The sequence below is a fragment of the Suricata suricatta genome, chromosome 6 (assembly GCF_006229205.1).
Source record: "Suricata suricatta isolate VVHF042 chromosome 6, meerkat_22Aug2017_6uvM2_HiC, whole genome shotgun sequence".
Lineage (NCBI taxonomy): Eukaryota > Metazoa > Chordata > Mammalia > Carnivora > Herpestidae > Suricata > Suricata suricatta.
This window is the reverse complement of record NC_043705.1, coordinates 91,180,021-91,196,288: the sequence shown is the minus strand read 5'-3', so window position 1 is coordinate 91,196,288 and position 16,268 is coordinate 91,180,021. Positions and strand designations below refer to the sequence as shown.

The 16,268-nt window shown below is 45.0% G+C and overlaps 1 protein-coding gene across 1 annotated transcript in view; it reads right to left on the bottom strand.

The window, feature by feature from the left end:
- SLIT3 (slit guidance ligand 3) overlaps positions 1-16,268 on the bottom strand; it is a 593,860-nt gene that overhangs the window by 297,589 nt on the left and 280,003 nt on the right. The window lies entirely within an intron of this gene.

The following is a 16,268-nucleotide window of genomic DNA, read 5'->3' as shown; positions in this document are numbered from 1 at the left end:
GTGCGTTTTTACCTTTTGGCCCAAAGCCATTGCATTTGCCTCTGGACCCCTTCCCCCTCCCTCTCTCCTGGGCCACCATTCAGTGGTTAAAAAGTTGCCCCTTACAGAAAAGACAGTGACCCTCTGCATTTTCTTCAGACACTTTATGGAGGCTGGTGGGGATTTTCACTTTTGCTCACTCTCTGGCTAGAGTCCACGGAAGTTTCTCACAGACGGTGCAAGGCAACCTCAGGAGTGAGGAGCGGGGGGGGGGGGGGGGGGCTCCACGACTCCGACGAGGGCGCCCTCAACTACCCCCAGAAGGTTATGATGCCTCAGAGTCCTGCAGAACTCTGCTGCAGTTTACTTAGACTTTATGCAAGGGCTAATTCAGCTGGATTTGTCGATAGTTTTTATTTATTTATTTTCTATGGATATAATTATAGCTGGAATCCTGCGAAGAGAACCTCTAAATCAGCCAGTGGTCTTAAAACTGTTTTGAAAGCAGAGGAACCTTCTGTCAGTGGAGCAGTATCCAGAACCATGACACAAAGGACAGCCGAAAGCAGAAGTTCTGGAGGAGGAAGGCCTGGAGCCTTGCCCGCTGGGCTTCCCAAGTTCCCTCCCCTTTCCTCCAGACCCCTGACCTCTGCCTCAGTCTGAGACACAGTCCATGGAACCTCAAGGTTCCGAAGGACACGGTTTGAGAAGCACTGCTCGCTATGACTGAATACTCCTTAGAACATAGTTTTCTAGTAGGTGCCTCCCAGGATCACAGAACACAGGGAAATGCGGTGTCATATGCCAGTGTCAACAGCATTTCCGATTCTTGGGGCTTGATAACAGTGCCCTCCTTGTACTCGAAAGTGCCAGCGGGTAGTAGCAAAGGCCCTTTACATGAGGAATAATGACCAGCAGAGCTCGGCGTGAGCTTCAAAGAGTTCCCTTTGTTAGAAAGGGTGACAGGGTGCAGGATTTACCCCCCAGCCTCTCAAGGAGGGTCAGCTTCTGGGACTTCAGTAGGTGGGTGTTTGGAGGCCAGGAAACCCACGCAGCTCCGTCAGGCCCCAAATGAAAACGGCCCTTATGTACTCACTCTAAGCTTCAGGTCTGACACTCAGAGATTTATCTTTCTTCTCAAACTGAAAATACACATTTCCTCTCCATCTCCGAAGGGGCTGAGGAAACCTGAGATGTCAGCCCAGTGCAGAATGGCTGGGCGCTTGGGAAGTTGCTGACAAGCAGCTCTGACAGAGCAGGGCTCGGGACTCTGTGCTCTGACCAGGCTCCTGGGGTCGGGTAAAGAGCTCTGACATGTTAGTCTTCACTTATACAAGCCCTGTGCGCAGTGTTCTGCCTGCAAGACCCTGCCCTTGCTTGCTCAGAGACCTTCCCTGGAATCCTTCTGAAGCAGGCAGGACAGGTGGCAGCCCATTGAACAGATACCGAGAGTGAAGCAGTGTGAGCAGAAGGTCAAAGAATCCCCTAGGTGGGCCCTCTCTCTGCATTAGCTCAACGTGCCCTCGGGCCTCTGTTCTGCTTTAGCCCTGCACCTGTTTTCTATTTTAAGTGACTACATGCTTTTCTATCACCTCCCCAAGATTCATGGAAAGGGTTTTGTTTGCTCATATGCTTTTTAAGTAACGAGGAAAAAAAATATCTTGAAACAATGATGAAAAGCAGAAAATGAGAATAAGAAAAAGTGGCCACTGGCATGTGAAGTCATCACCTCGCTCCTGGGCAGTGCCCACCTTCTCTGCTGGATCCTGCCTTTTCTCCATTCTAGCGAAGCCCTTGGAGTCCTCTTAATGCTACATTATAATAAAAATAAAACAAAAGCCAAACATAACATTTACAAAATGTAGGTTCCTAGCAGTAGCTGACTGAGAGCTTCTAGAGTCAGCTAGGATTGTAGGGCCTCTGGGGATGTGGATGAGCAGTCAGAGGTCAGGGTTCTTGTTCTAACAGGCTTAGGGTTCAAGCCCTAACAGGCTTGCTGTGCAGCTTTGAGAGAAGACGTAGGGGGAGAAAATGACTTTACCAGGCAGACACCCTTGTCCTACAGGCACTGGAGTGCGAGGCTGTGTGGGCTCGTTGGAAGGCTCCAGAACCCCATAGAATAAAGAACGAGCAGGGGAAATGCACCATTTGGTACTGGGCAGGGTGTGATGGTCAGCTGTGGTGGCCAGTTAAGACCCTCTCTCAGGACTTTCTGCACACACAGATGATCAAAAGGCATCTTCTGGATTTGTACAGAAAAACAGCCCCAACTTTTACATGGTCCTCGTCCTTTATTTTCTATACATTCTCACCTGAGCTTTGTCACACTCCAACAATGGTGACAAGCACATCCCTGAACTTAGTGATCTGTCCATCTTGGTGTCCTCCCATGCCCAATGAAATTATTTATCTATATGTCCAGATAAATCCCACCTTGGCCTCCAAAAAGAGGCCTTCTGTTTCCTGGTAATGGGGGTGAACAGAATAATAATAGTAAATGCTATTAAGATCCACCATGCATCAGGCTTCCTACCTTGCACAAATTATCTTACTTAATGCTTATAAGAAATCTAAGAAGTTAGAAGTTATCATTACCCCCATTTACACAGGGAGGAACAGAGGCATATAAGAATCTGATGTCCTGACTCAAATTACACAGTTGGTAGGGGATAGAGGGAAGATTCAAACCAATCTCACTTAAGAGCTCATCTCCTATCCCCCTTAACTGCAGTGTGGATGCTACACCTCAGGATATTCATGATGCAACCAAGCAAACTGACACCGTGTGAGAGCACATAGGGCTTTCTTTCACACACAGCAGAAAAAGGTTCACAGATCAGAGGTGTAGGGTTAGGCTACAAATAGGGGCATGTGGACAGAGCAGGGAAAAAATGAGCTACTTAGATCATCCAACAGGATGGACACTCAAAGTCACTGATTCTGCTATCAAATTAATTATACAATTTAAAAATATACTTCCCCCATTCTTAACTGTGTGGTACCTCACTCATGGTTTGCACAACTAATACTCAATACTATCGCTAATACTAAACTTAGTTTGTCTTCATTGGGTACTCAATGACAAAGTGATGAAAGCAAATTATTGGAATTGGGTTAGGGGATAAGGAAAAAAAAAACCTTGGTTAATCTACTGTCAGAAAATTGAGAATCATTAGTGTCAAGAAGGCTCTTCCCCTGAGAGCACCCACTTGACACATTTGCAAAGTAGATTATTCTCATTAGTCAGATGGAAATGGTTCCAATGGATTGGGAACTTGTGGTCTCCAATGGTGGCTTCCCTTGCTACCCCCATTTCCTGCCCTCTTTTGTGGCATAATTGCTTGCATGGCAAACCAACGTCAAGCTGGCACCTGTCAACTCTGCACACAGCCCAACTCTCAGACAGCAGAGCCAAAACACACTGGACAGCTGATCCTGCATTCTTGTACACAGCTTGAGAACTATGCTTGATTTCCCAGAGAAAGATTGTGATTGAATCCAATTCCCTCAGCACTGTCCTTTCTGGCTACTCCTGACCAACCATGAGCACTGCACCCCCCACCCCCACCCCTCAGACTCCCAAACTTTCAACTAGTGACTGCCAAGGTCAATAGCATACACGAAAGCACTCAGCACAGTGCCAGGCACAGAGCAGGCATGGCACAAAGCTCACTGAAACTCAGTATGGTTGGGGGCAGCTGGGAGAGTGAGTGTCACTAGACTTCTGTTCTGGAGAAGCTCTTCCCTCCAAGAGAGGCCACTGTCTTTCCAGACATAGTAACAAATATAGAGGCCCTGGGTCTGCAAGCAGAGCCCTTCCAGAAGTGTCCTCCTCCCTAGGATGAAGTCAACATGGGGACATCTGAGCTGCAAATATTGTTTCCCATTTCACACCAGAGGGACACAAAATGGTTCCATTTTAAGTAGATGGGAGATGGGAAGAGGGAGGACTGGGACTAAAGTTTCATTTTTAATGGACACAATAAAATATTCTCTTGTAGCTATTTATACCCCTTAATTTTATGCAAGAGAACTAATCTGTGACTTCTACTGATCCCAGCTTGCTTATTTATACCTAGGGCTTCAGCTACAATGCCAAACCCTTTCACACTGCCGCTGTTTGGTTTCTCTCTCTTATTTGTAATTAAAATAGTTTTCTCAGTATTTATTTACTGGGGGGAGAGGTGGAGAGCATGGAGCAGGGAGGGGTAGAGAGTGGGAGAGAGACAATCCCAAGCAGGCTCCACACTGTCAGTGCATAGCCCAACACGGGGCTCCAGCCCACAAAATCCTGAGTTTGACCTGAGCCAAGATCAAGGGTCGAACATTCAACCGACCTGGCCACCCAGGCACCCCCACTGTTTGGTTTCTTAAAAACCCGTAAGAATTAAAAAACCCATAAGAAACTCTGTCCACTCTGACCCTCACAGTGTTTTGCTTGTGGGAATTGACCTGATGAAAGTATGATAGCAGGTTTTTAAAGGTTTTTAAATGGTGAGGTCACTCCAGGTTGGTCAGTGATTTGGCCTCAGGCCAGTCTATCCAGTACCCAGGCAGGATGGTGGGAAGTGGGGTTCCTGACAGTGAGGGGCCCCAGTCAACCTATTTTTTATGAACTCCACCAGGATGCAGAATGAGACTTGGACCACCGCACGAGAGGGCAGCCTGAGCTGTGGAGGAGTTGATGAATAGTAGAACCTGGCTCATGGTCTGACCAGATTTCAGAGCCTGTAAGCTACCATAAGACTATCAGGTGACTTCTGTGTCAATAGGTCATCCTTACAGCTGTGAGGCAAGGTAAGAGCACCCTCCTCCCAGGACATTATGGTGGGAGGTTGGGGCTAATCGCCTCATTGACAATGATTCCTCAGTCTCTTTGCTGTTCTCTATTTCTATCCTAGTGAGACTTAGGTTTTTGCCCCATACAAAAGGGGACTGGACCATGCCAGCACCATTCCAAAGAGTGACATCTGCACACTTCAGGACATAGGGCCAGGAGCTAGTCCCTTGAGCGTTCCCATCGCTGTCTGGCAAAACCTGTGCTTAGTGTCCCTGGTGTGCTACTCCTCAAGAGTGGGGAGGCTTCGAGAGGGACACCCTTCCGCTCAGAACCATGGCTCAAATCTAAGGTGAATCACATTGTTTTGGGATTGAGTCTGAGTTCTGCTGGTTTTCTTATCCTTTCTCCCCTTCTAGAAGGATAGAATGATATGATTTTTCTGCACCTCCTGGAAAGAGTTGGCATTGAGTCCCACTGGGGAAGAATGGAATTGAAGAGAGAGTAGCATTAAAAAGAGGTGGGAAGTGGCTTCTTTCCCTAAAACTAGAAAGGAATTAGAGATGGAAAGATGCACAGAGCCCAAAGATTTGGAAGATCCTTCACTCCTTACTGTGTTCCAGGGAGGGGGAAAGACCCCAGGAATCATACCTGTTTGCCCATCTGGAAGCCAAAGTTGCCAAAAATTCTCTTTCCCAGAAAAACTCAGAAAAATTAGAGCTGCTGTGTTCCAAGGGCCTTCAGTGGGCCTGGGCAACAGTAGGGGAGCAGAGCTAGCCATCTGTGGGGTCCTGGCACATGCAGACTTCTAACTGTGCTGGGTGGGATGCTGGAAGGCAGAGAGGGGGCGATCCAGATAGTGACTGACATGGCATTTCTTTTTTTTTTCCATAATATTTTATTGTCAAATTGTTTTCCATACAACACCCAGTGCTCTTCCCCATAAGTACCCTCCACCATCATGACATGGCATTTCTAACTTGAAGGTCTCAATGGTCTAAAGCAGGTTTGTGGGAATGGTATTTCTTGCACATTCAAGTTTTTCCTGCCCACTCCACACCCACTTATAACCCTTATTTGGCCTTGTCTTTGGTGTCTATTAAAGGACCAGGGGCTCTGTTCTTCATGGAATTACTTTTCCCTGAATTTGGGAACAATTTCCAATCTCTCTCTCCCTTTCTCCCTCTTGACGCTTCACATTCAAAACCAGGTGGAAGCTCTCAGTAATAAACTCTGGGAATCACCTGAGACATAGGGATGGTTCCTGGGTGCACAGTTACAAGAAGGAAAGTCATCCAGATTGCATGTAGAATAAAATGTCACTGGAAAATGTATCTTAAGAATAAAATACTCAGTCGTGGCTTAAAGTGACACATCCATTCATCCCTTCCTCGATTCATTTTAGCTTTAGAAAGCACAACAAATTAGAAAATCCCTTCAAATAGATCTGTCTTTCATGCAAGACTGTAGACATCATAGTTAATAATTCAAATAAGCTTACTTTCCTGGCTCTAATGTTTTACACCAAAATCTGATACCACTTCATGTACTAGAGGACTCTGAAGCTTGGAGCTAAGAAACAGCTAGTGGGCGGTACGAGGTTGGGTAGACAGCCTTGTTCCCACAGTGGGGTTGCTGGACCAGCAGCTCAGCACCAGCTGGAAACTTGTTAGAAATGCAGATTCTTGGGCTCCACCCAGGCCCATGGAATCAGAAACTCTATGAGGAGAGGCAGCAACCTTGTTTTAATGAGTCCTTTGGGGGGGTGCTGGGTAATCTGGTGAGGGGTTCAAGACACTGAGCTCTGGAGTCAGACAGACCTGGTTTGTACCTAGACCTTCAGGCACCAGGCTGTTCACCTGTGCTGCTGGTTGCACCTCTCTCAGCATACTAATTCCTATCTCATAAGGTTGTCAGATCAAATGAAATACCACACAGAGCCTGGTGTGGGTATTTGGGGGTACTCTGTGAAAACTAATCACAACCCTATCCCTTCCAAGTTCAAGACCAATGTGAATCAAGTAGATAGAGAATGTTGGTTTTACTGTTCTTAAAGGTCTTCAGATAAAAGATGTGACTCTGATGTGTGGCCACCACTGGCCGCTAAACTACTAGTATTGCCTCCTAGAACTTGGGACAATGTGTCTGGCAGGGGTGGGGGGTGGAGCGTGGAATATGCAGAGGTGCCATGATTAACCTGAATCACTGATTCACACTGACAAACCCCAGGAGGATGGGTACATCCACAGATCTCACAAAGGCAGTCCTGGCCCCACACTAAGGGCAGGCTGGGCCCTATGGTGGCAGGCACAGAGCTGGTGCCCCCCTGTGTGCTGGCAAATCTATATATAAAGGAGCCTACTGGCTCAAATAGTGCTCTTAACCTCAAAGATTTTGTAGCTTAGGGCTTGTAGTACGAAGAAATGAATGACAGAGAGGAGAAGACAGCCTGAAGGACCTTCACAGGTTTTCCTCATGGGACCTGGATGTTCCTGCCCCTCTATGGAAATAGGAGATGTGGAGGTAAAGCATTTCCTACCATGTACAAAATTTAGTGCTCAATAAATGCTATGACCATTACTAAGAAGTTATATAGCATTTCCAGATTGCTATGTGGAAAAAAAAATAACACTGAATGCTTCCCATCAGGTAGGTATAGCAACAGTAAACACATGGGAGAATTGAGTATGGGCCAGGTGTGTATTAATCAATGTATTAAGTCATTAACTCTTATACCTCTGTGGGGAAGGTGTAATATTATTCACTTCAGTTCTACACATGAGGAAATTGAGCCACAAGATGCTCAGCCAGTAGCTAAGGGTGACATAGTCAGTGAGTAGGGGTCCATGTTCAAGACTAGGTGCCTATAGGGCCTGTGTCCCCAGCCACTGTGCTGTGCTAGCTGGGGCAAGGCTGGGAATTCTGAAACGTGTGTGTGTCTTGCCTTAAAAAAAGTAGTTAAGAACACACGGAATTATGACTCCTTCTAGAACTGGAAAGTTCTTTCAGTTACATTAATGCTGAAATCTATAATTCAGAGTTATACAAAAAGAAACACAATAAAGAAATCACAGAAAATGTTCAACAACCTAAAAACAATAGTGACAATAAAAAAAACATTTAGGTTAAGAATGAATAACAGAAACTGTATGGTATTAGAAGTTAGAGCATGAGATGAATCATATAATACAGAGTTGAACATCATTGGCCTGGTTCAACCTCAGTAAAGAATGGTCAGAAATTACCTCTATACAAACATAGCCACAAAAAGAAAGACATGCACCTGCTGGTTATAAAAGCCCTCAGCATTCAGCAAACATCTATCTGATGAATACTACTCTACTGTTCAATAATAATAGTCCTGAGAAACAATTCTTTAAGTCAGTCTTCATTTTAGCCTGTCCATTTTACGCTCATTATTGGAGGGTCCAAACCTCTCTTGAGTAACTTTTCCTGCTAATCTGTCATTTGAGTTGTTTCTGAAAACTTTTTTAGTGAACTCTACATGGAGCAGGGTGCCTGTAAGAATCTATTGTCATATTATTTGTTAGTAAATTTGTGATACTTCAGAGGAGCCATTAAAAATTGAAAAAGTGTTTTTTTCTGCACATAACACAGTACTTTCTACACTTCAAGTCACGTTCACATTTATCCAAATGTTTTGTTATTCTTGAATGAACGTCCAATGGGGATGCAATGAATAAACCTCAGTCAACAATTTTTAGAAGCTTCTCACATCTAGCACCTCTTCTTCATTGTTAGTGTTTTGAACCTATATCTGCTCTGTCTAATCCTGAGAAAACCAAAAGTTCTCCAACTACCCCCATGTATCCAGTTTGCAGCCACTGCTCCTACTAAATCACTTCAAATTCGCCTTCTGCTTGGATGAAGGGGGAGGTCCTCCACCTTTTGGGTTTGGCCTTAACGATAAAAAAAATGTAGATAAAAATGCAAGATGACTGCAAGAGGTACATGACCATTCACTGCTCATGTCTCTGTGTTTTTCCTCCTCAAGTGTTTACAATGGAGCATTTCAACTTGTTATAAAAGCAGGAATGACTGAGTGAAACAGACTGGAAACAGACCAATTTCATCTTTCTGTCAGTGTCTCCTGACAGGACGAAGATAAACCTCATAAACTGTGAAAAATGAACAATTCTTGGTTTTCATAACCTAAGCTGGGACGAGGACCAAGGAGTTAATATCTCTGGAACCCAGAAGTTTATCTCACTTGTTTTTCAGTGATTAATCCCAAACTTATCCCGTTTCGTCAACAAGTTCAACAAGCCAAAAGGGAAGGTTCAGACTCCTGGCTGTGGCTCCTCTCCATGTCTAGGCTTACTGGTGCCAAATAGAGGGGTAATTAGCCCAAAGTCTCCCCTTTTTTTCTGACATGCAGAATCGCCAGGCAGCAGTATTCCAGGGAAGGGAAACACTGGTGGGAACCATAGATTTTTAGCGGGTGCAGTGGCTCAAGAGAAAAACAAGAAGCACAGGATATGGAGGTAATTACGTGGCAAAAGCAGCAGGACAGAAATAAATATGGAATTTCAGGAGTTGGGGAGGACAGTGAAAAGAATGGTCTGGCTGGAGAAGAGTTTGCAAAGCAGGAAACAGTAGGGCTAACATCAGATAGAAGGCTGGACTTGCAAACCCAGTTGGAGGATATGGGACATGATGTAGTGGCCACAGGGAGCCATCGTGGGTTCTGGAAGAGCAGCTTTATATTCAGAATGTATATTAGAATGCAGGGTGGCATATAGGCAGCTGGTGGGAGAAACTAAAATTGGGATCTAACTGGAAACATCTCTGTAATTGGGACAAGAGGTTGTGAGGGCTGGAACCTTGCATGTTTTTCTTCTTGGATGAAAGTATTTTCCAATTCACCATAAGTGAATTTTACCATGGATGTACAGAATTGTACTTCTATTTACTTATTTTATCTTTATCCATGAATAACTTGACTATTAAGTTTACTTAACATAATCTGTTATATCTGTAAAATCATAAATGTGACATATTAGTCACATACATGTGTATGTATACAGATGTATATATACAAGCATATATTTATATATATTTAACATACATGACAAGTACACAGATAGTAAAATAGGTTTGTCTGAGACACTTACTTTAAATCATTTCAGACCATCAGTGAAAGTTGCCTTAGTTCATAGGTTCTTAAGCTTGCTGGGGTCACAGATCCCTCTGCTTACCCACTAAAATCTAGAGTCTTTTCCCAGAAAACTGAGTGTGTGTCTATGCGCACACATGATTCTGTGGATTAAAACCCTCTGACTTATCTGAAGCTTCTCAGGAGGCCAGGTCACTTGACAAATCTTCCCAAAGCTCACTGTGGTTTTGGAGAATTCTTCCCAGAAGCCTGCAACTCCTCTGGGGAAGTCAGACTCCACTCAGCTTCTAGAATGTTCTGAGGTGAAACCCATTCCTAATGTTTCCCCAGATACCCTTGCTCTTTTCAGAGATGCCCACTGAACAACTGCCGTGAGGAAACTCTTTCTCTGTACTGGTCTTCGAGCGCCAGAGTGGGTGAGGGCACACAAAGCCCCTTCAGGGCAGAAGACGGATGTGGCCTGACTGGCCGCAGGGACGTGAGCTGTGCAGTCTCGGCCATTCTTCCAGAGTGTTGCTGAGAGAGGATTTGGTCTCACCCATGGCCTATGATTGCTCTGTCAAATCAATTCAAGAGACTATAAAGATATAAGAGCTGAACAGCACCAGCAGGGGACTTTTTTTTTAAGGCTCCCTGCCAGATAAAACAAGAATAAATATGAAATGGCTTCATATTCCAAGCATGAACTAATGTTGGGGTTGTGGCTGATACGTAAAGAACAGCTAAACAGGCTTTGACACCATGACTCTGGAGAGGGCAGCGTTCTCTCTGGAAGTGGGGGTGTGGGGATTTATCGGGGCTGTTGGGGAGTGAGCTGTCTGGAAGAGGTTCCTCCCTCATAAAAAACCCAGGCCCCTACTGACCGATTCTCACATTAGGAAAACACTGGTAAATCATCAGCATAATCCAAGAATTATTCCCTTCCTCTGCTCTGAGCACGGAGGCCCTTCTCTTCTTATCTGTTTCTAATTTTCTTCATGGGTGCTGTTCCTAGTCCATTAATTGAAAGGATTTTTGGCTAGAAGCCCATTACCCGCCTGGAAAAAAAAGCCCACGAAATCAGAGGGGCTGATACTCTGTGTGTCAAAGGGAAATAAAAGTGGATGGGAATAGTTCCTTTGGAATCCCTGTTGGGTTAGGTTTGGAGCCCTGAGGCTCAGGTAGGGAGAGCTGGCTGCCTGGACATCTTCACCTAGCCAGGGAGCATGGTAAATCACTGGCGTTCACAATGTCCTCCAGAGAAAATAAGACCATTACAAGACTTTTAAGATCAACCTTAATAGACTCCCTACAATTTGTTTTTCTTCTGCTGCTTTTACTAACCCCTCTGGGCCTTCCTCCAATGCTGAGTCTGATATCGCTCAGCAAGACAGGGGGTAAGAGAAGAGGCTCTGGGGTTGGTCAACTGCCCGGAGTTAAAATACTGCCTCCACACCTTCCGAACTCTGGTTTTGGATATGTGGGTTAACCTACTCTGAGCTACAGTTACTGTGAAGTAGAGAGAAACTGAGTAACTGTACACAGAATAGCTATGAAAAGTCAATGGGATGATGCACATGAAATGTATCAGAGAGTTCCTGACACATGGCAGGCTCTCAGTTAGTGGGAAGCATCATCATCATCACCAACACCATCACAATCTTCCCTGATGACCTGTTAAATAAGAACAGAGCCATTAAGTTCAACTCAACTGAATGCCATTTAGAATGGATTTGTAAATGGCACTTGTGATAGTACCAGTACTTATATCCCCAGTGTCGTTTTTCAGGTGGACAATCAAGATATAGGGAAAAAATGCAGCTGTGACATACATTCATTCATTCAATCAGTCATTCATTTAACAAATATTTACTGACCCACTATGTTCTGGACATTTTTCTAGAGTGGTAGATGTAGGTATAAGCAGAGAAAACATAGTCCTTGCCCTTCTGGAGAGCACAGTCTTCTCTGCTGTGGGGGTGGAGGAGGGGGGCAATGAAAAACAACCTCAGCAGACAGTGCAAGATGCCTCAAAGGACATCTGAATTATTACTTAGGGTTCATGCTGCAAACAAATGGCAGGAGACAGAAGTCATCAGGGCCACAGGAACTTAGGGGCTATACTTTCTCCAAATGCCCACAGAAAATCCAATAGGTATTTGCTGACACCTCTCCTCAGTACCAGGTACTGTGCTGGGCCCGGGGATGTCATGGGATTAAGGTTTATAATCTAAGTGAAGGGGAAGAGAAGATAGATAAGAAAACAATCATCTTAGCAAATGGCAATGCCTGAACCCCAAAGCATCTGCTACATCACTATATTTCAGGGATTTACACCATAACTGTATACGGTCTTCTGAAGCAGGGTATATGTTAAACCTTAAATCAATTTTGCATGCCCTAATCATCTATTTCACTTACAGGATAATCTTAAAAATAAGAAAAGCAAAGATTACCTTTCCCACCTAAGAGATGAGACAAAAGCTAGAGAGCTAGTATTCTACTGTCCATATGGTTGGTTCCCCTGTCCCTTCCCTTAACAGCATGACTTCCCAAGGGATCCATTAGGAATCTGCCCCTCCCCTCCTCCTCTCTTCACTAGCTCCTAACCTCCCACATTAGCACATAAGTTGTGATCTGGGACTAAGAGGGTCTTGTTTTTTAAACAGTTAAATCTTTCATTGCAGACCAATTAAAATTTAAAGACTCTCTCCCACCCTTCTCCCCCTTGCTCTCTTGTACTCTCTCTCTCTCTCTCTCTCTCTCTCTCTCTCTCTCTCTCACACACACACACACACACACACACACACTCCCAGTTCTCTGAGCACAAGAAGCCAAAGACAGCCTGGTGTTTACTATTAGAAACAGGATCTGAAAACCCAATGAGAAAAATCCAGGCCTCCACCTCCACTTGTTTTCTTTCCTGCCCAAAGTTTCCTAAATGAGAGACTGCTCTACCAGAAACTTTGAGCGTCTCCCACTCAAGCCAACTAGTGAGTAAACCCTTGGCCTTCTCAGCTGTCATACCCTGGGGCAAAGGATAAGGAGGCAGCATGGTGCCCGGGCACTGGCCTGGACACTGGAGAGGGGGCACAAAATTCCTGTCCCACAGCTCTGCTCACCCCATTCCCCAGTGGTCACCTGCACACCTGCAGGCCTCAGAATGTGGATGTTCCACTTTTCTATCATCATTCCCCCCTGGAAAATTCAGGGGACCTTCCCTAACCATCAAGACAAAGTATTTTTGTCCAAAGTATTCTATATACTCTTTGATTCAGAAATAATAGACTTTAAAATGAGATTAAGAGAGGGCCCAGGAGTCTCTAGATAGGTGTGTCAATGTGTTTACATTATACCTGTGCATGTGTGTGTACCTGTAAGTGTATATTTTGGGGTGCACAGCCTTGTGTGTGTTTGCCTACAAACACTGCAGTCTGCCGGCTTCACTGAATACCTATCCACTGGCTTTGCTACAATTTTAACTGTCCTGGCTTTCTTAAAGTAGATAGCAACTCTTGATAGCTTTTCTTCCTAAGATTTATTAGAGCTGAAGACGACCTCTTCCCAATGCAGTTATATTGTACACACACTAGTACATGTCCCCACTCTGCTGTTAGAGATCTTGGGTTTTCCATAACTTTTTTAGCTGGAACACTCACAGACAATGATATCATCTCTGGGTGTTAATCTGGATGTTAATCTTCCCCACTAAACTCCCTTTTTTCTGTTGCCTTAATGGGGTACCGAACAGTGACCTTTGCAAAGCAGCTCATCTGGCAGGGGCTTCTGGGGCTTCATGGAGCCCAGTCTGTGGAGAACTGCCACTTTCTTCCAGTATTCCAGGAGAAAGAAGTCATTCTGCTGCCATGTTGGGCATATGCCCCTCCCCCCAGCTCTATATGGTTCCTGGCAAAGTGATGATAACTTTTCTTTTTTAAGTTTATTTATTTATTTTGAGAGAGAGCGAGCGAGCAAGAGAGAGAGCGAGCAAGTGGGGGAGGCACAGAGAGAAGGAGAGACAGAATCCCAATCAGGCTGCACACCATCAGCATAGAGTCAATGCAGGACTTGAACCCACAAACTGTGAGATTGTGACCTGAGCTGAGATTTAGAGTCTGATGCTTAAATGACTGTTCCACGGGGGTGCCCCAAAGTGATAACTTTATCCTTTTCCTGGGTGAAGTCCATAAAGGAGAAGACAGAGATTAAGAAGCAAAAAAGATCAATTCTTTGTGATGGAAAGAAATAATCTCTGTCAGGATGTGAGGTAGAAGAACTCCGGGTCCCGTAGAGAAGAAGGTCTCTAGGCTCTTATGAAACAAGGCAAATGATTTCTGTGGTGACTCATCTTTGGGTCAGCACATCATCTGTGGCAACAGAGCTGTGAGGCTGTGAGGTGGAGCACGTAGAGCATGCACCTGCTTAGCCATGCAGCAGTGCAGAGCCCTGGAGGAGAGACCACAGTCACAGCTAGAGCTGGCATTTGGCTGGAGCCAGAGGAACCCAGAGAGTTTGTGGTCCTGGACAGGTCCACCTCTTTACTGAGGAAGAGGGACTACTGACTTTTCTTGCAGTCCGAACAAGCCACTTGAACTCACCATCCCTTTTCTCAAAAGAGAAATCTTCTGGGTCTTACTTAGCCTCAAAGACACATTATTCCAAAAGCATTAATGGCAAACATTCACCATGCCCTAATTATCTGTCAAGTACTGCAGCAAGCACTTTCACATGTTTTTGCACGTGACCCTTGCACCACCTCATGGTGAATGTCTGTATGTGCTATTATTTGCATTTTACCAACATGGAAACTGAGGTTTGGAGATGAGCTCATTTGTTTGAGGTCACATTGCTGGTAAGTGGGTGAGCTGGGGTTTAAGCAAAGGCAGCTCCATTTTTCCGCACCCAAAGTCATATTTAGGTATGAGCAAAAATTACTTCTCTTTTTAGAAGAAACCAGAAAATGTATATCAGGAGAGAGGGTCGCCTTGAAACACAAAGCAAAAGGACCTCAGAAAGTCATCTTCCTCCTCTTGAAACTTCCATTCTACAGCATGTACTCCCCTGCAACTCCGGAAACACAGCCTGCTAATTCACTTTCCAGATCCCATGTAGCTGTGTCTCTGGGTGATCATAACTTGATTGAGTCAGCTGACAAGGTCTGCAAGACTCTTGGAAAGGTATCGTTAATTTGAAATGATGCCAAGTGTCACCTGGGGAGTCCATTTGCAAACATTCTCCTCCCTTTCTTGCCAAAGAGCAAGCGTTCTATGTGGCTACCTGCTCCTTTCCATGTCCCCTTTCTGTGCCAGGCTCCTCCAGCCTGCTGAGGCCGATGCTCCTCCTCCAGCTATCTGTGCTGATGAAGAACAAACCAGCAGTAACCCACAGAGGTAATACTGGGTCTGCTGCTGTCATCAAGAGCAGCCAGCTTTCCCCAAAGGTGCTTAGGATCTTGATGGTGCATCCCGACATCACACAAAGTAGCTCAAAGCCACCAAACAAGTTCAACATTCACTGAACGCTCACTTCAGATCAGATAGCAGATATGCTAAAGTACAGTGCCTGTCCCTCCCTCAAATTATACAAGTACTGCAGGAAAAGACCAGTGAAGAAATGCTACAACGTAAGGTGTAATTAAATACATGCTAAATGAGCACCATTTTAATTATGGTGGGAACATACTATGAACTATTAATTTGTATCTATTTTTCATCTACTTTCTACTTTCCTGTCTTCTCTCCTCAAGCAAGTAGCCAATCAGCCTTGCCTTCATTGCCTCAGAGATGGTCCACTGCAGAGAAAAAGAAGAAGTAAGTCACTGGCAAGACTCCCTGTCTTTGGTATTCCAAAAGATGATGTCCAGAGTTGAACCAAGAGGGTTTGTGGAGAACAAAGGGGGCAAAAGAAGAACTGGACAGAGGAAGAGGCAATGTGAATTGGAGAAAGTCAAAGTAGAGAAAAGTTTTCTCCCAGAACAGAAATAAATATCCCTGGGCTAGGGGTCAGAATGAGAGCAGGAGACACTAAGAGAGACACAGACAGAGAGACAGAGAGATACTGAGCTTGGGACTGCTGGGTGCTTAGGCAAAGAGGAGTCAACCTCATAATTCTTGCCTCAAAAAGACTTCCCAAGGCAGTGGCTATGTTGTATGTCTAGGCAAATACAGGCAAATTGTTTTTCTGCAAAAAGAATTCTCAGGTCCCCAGTGTGACCACAGAGAGCAGCCAGCCCCAGCGCTGCCATACGGAGGGAGTAAGGGCCAACAATGGAGGTAACTTGCTTGGTTTCTGCCTTACTTTGACACTGCACAAATCCCTAGAACAATGGCCCAGACAGGGTGGAGCCCAAGCAATTTCTACCATGGTTTCCTGGTGGATATGGATGAAGTTGCCAGA